Source organism: Gossypium raimondii, unplaced genomic scaffold (genome assembly GCF_025698545.1).
Source record: "Gossypium raimondii isolate GPD5lz unplaced genomic scaffold, ASM2569854v1 Contig00287, whole genome shotgun sequence".
In the NCBI taxonomy this organism is placed as follows: Eukaryota; Viridiplantae; Streptophyta; class Magnoliopsida; order Malvales; family Malvaceae; genus Gossypium; species Gossypium raimondii.
The window spans coordinates 40,001-42,500 of NW_026291387.1; positions in this window are offsets into that span (position 1 = coordinate 40,001).

Sequence of the window (2,500 nt, forward strand, 5' to 3'; positions counted from 1 at the left end):
AGCGTCGGGCTAAAAAAGTGTCCTGTTTGGACATATGGAAACTAAAAAAACGTGTCCTATTTGGACACATGTATGTCGCTTTGGTAGCGCATTGACCAAGTTTTTTTAGCTCTTTAGGGGGGAAGAGACATTGAGCGAGCAGGGGTTATCCAGGGCAATGCTCACGCCCATCGCATGCCCGGGCGTCGGTGCCCCCCCACCACCGGTTAGGTTCCCGGCGGTGCTCCGACGATCCATCCGCGAGTATCCGGAATATCTGAAGTCATCATGGGTGAGTCGGTGTCTGGGTCCCTCCCAATACCAAAGGTAGAATTCAAATATCATTATATGTTCGGTACCCAACAATGAATGAGTTGTCCCGGTCCCTCCCCAATCCAAGGGTAGAATTCGGATAGCCAACAATGGATGAATCCTCCCGGTCCCTCCCCTTTCGCAACAAGAGCCTCCAGCACCTTGGTGGCTCGGATGTGTGGGAGCCTCAGACACCATCGGTAACCTTGATGCTTGGATGTGCGGGAGCCTCGAGCACCATCGGCACCTTGGTGCATGGATGTCTTGGGAGCATCGGACACCATCGGCAAATTATGCCCTTGGTTGTGGGAAGCCTCGGAGACCATCGGCACCTCGGTGCTATGATGTACGGGAGCCTCGGACACTGTCGGCAACCTAGGCCCTTGGTCGTGCGGGAGCCTCGAGCACCATCGGTACCTTGGTGCTTGGATGTGCGGGAGCCTCGAGCACCATCGGCACCTTGGTGCATGGATGAGCGGGAGCCTTGAGCACCAAAGCTAAAGTTGGGCCCCTGTTGGTGCGGGAGCGTCGGGTAAAAAAAGTGTCCCCATTTCAGACACATGAATGTCACCTGGTAGCGCATTGACCAAGTTTTTTTAGCTCTTTAGGGGGGAGGTGATATTGAGCGGCGGGGTTGTCGAGGGGGCCCCGCCCACCGTATGCGGACGTCGGTGCCCCCACCGCCGGTTAGGTTCCGGCGGTGCTCGGCGATCCGTCCGGCGGTGCTCCGGCGATCCGTCCGGCGGTGCTCCGCGAACCGTTCGTAGCATAGGCCCTTGGTCGTGCGGGAGCCTCGGGCACCATCGGCACCTTGGTGCTAGGATGTGCCTGAGCCCCGGACACCATCGGCAAACTAAGCCCTTGGCCATGAAGGAGCCTCGGGCGCCATCGGCACCTCGGTGCTTCGATGTGCGGGAGCCTCGGGCACCATCGGCAACCTAGGCCCTTGGTCGTGCGGGAGCCTCGGGCACCATCAGCACCTCGGTGCTATGATGTGCGGGAGCCTCGGACACTGTCGGCAACCTAGGCCCTTGGTCGTGCGGGAGCCTCGAGCACCATCGGCACCTTGGTGCTTGGATGTGCGGGAACCTCGGGCACCATCGGCAACCTAGGCCCTTGGTCGTGCGAGAGGCTCGGGCACCATCGGCAAACTAAGCCCTTGGTCGTGCGGGAGCCTCGGGCACCATCGAGAAAATAGGCCCTTGGTCGTGCGGGTGCCTCGGCCGCCATCGGCCCCTAGGTCTTTGGGATGTGCGGGAGCCTCGGACACCATCGGCAAACTAGGCCCTTGGTCGTGCGGGAGCCTCGGACACTGTCGGCAACCTAGGCCCTTGGTCGTGCGGGAGCCTCGAGCACCATCGACACCTTGGTGCTTGGATGTGCGGGAACCTCGGGCACCATCGGCAACCTAGGCCCTTGGTCGTGCGAGAGGCTCGGGCACCATCGGCAAACTAAGCCCTTGGTCGTGCGGGAGCCTCGGGCACCATCGGTAAAATAGGCCCTTGGTCGTGCGGGGGCCTCGGCCACCATCGGCACCTCGGCCCTTGGTCGTGCGGGAGCCTCGGCCACCATCGGCACCTTGGTGGCTCGGATGTGCGGGAGCCTCGGGCAGCATCGGCACCTCGGTGGCTAGGATGTGCGGGAGCCTCGGACACCATCGGCAACTTGGTGCTTGGATGTGCGGGAGCCTCGGGCACCCATCGGCACCTTGGTGCCTGGGATGTGCGGGCTAAAGAAGAGTGTCCGCATTTCAGACAGTCGAATGTTGCCTGGTAGCATATTGACGAAGTTTTTTTAGCTCTTTAAGGGGTAGAGATCCGCTGCCCCCCGGCGTGCCCCCCCCTCCGAGCCGAGGTGGGGTGCGTCTAGCCCCCCCATGGGGGTCGGGTCGTCCCGCAACGACTCACCACGGGGGTGAGTCGGTCGCCGGCGGTGGTGGCCGGGGTGACAATTTTCCGGCCGGTCAAGCCCGTGCCCATAGAAATGTAATAACGACTCCAAGACCAAGTTCCCTATTCGGGCAAAGATCTCTTGGGGTGGCTTATGCATTGCTATGGGCTCGAGCTTGCTTGCCCTTCGCCCCGTCACGTTTAGGGACGCCTTGTGCATCCCAAGTCGGCGACCACACGGTGCCTTGGCCTTGCCAAGCCCTTGCCCGCATTCGAAACTGCCCGCGACCCTAGTACCAAGTCCTTTGACGGCAACGGCC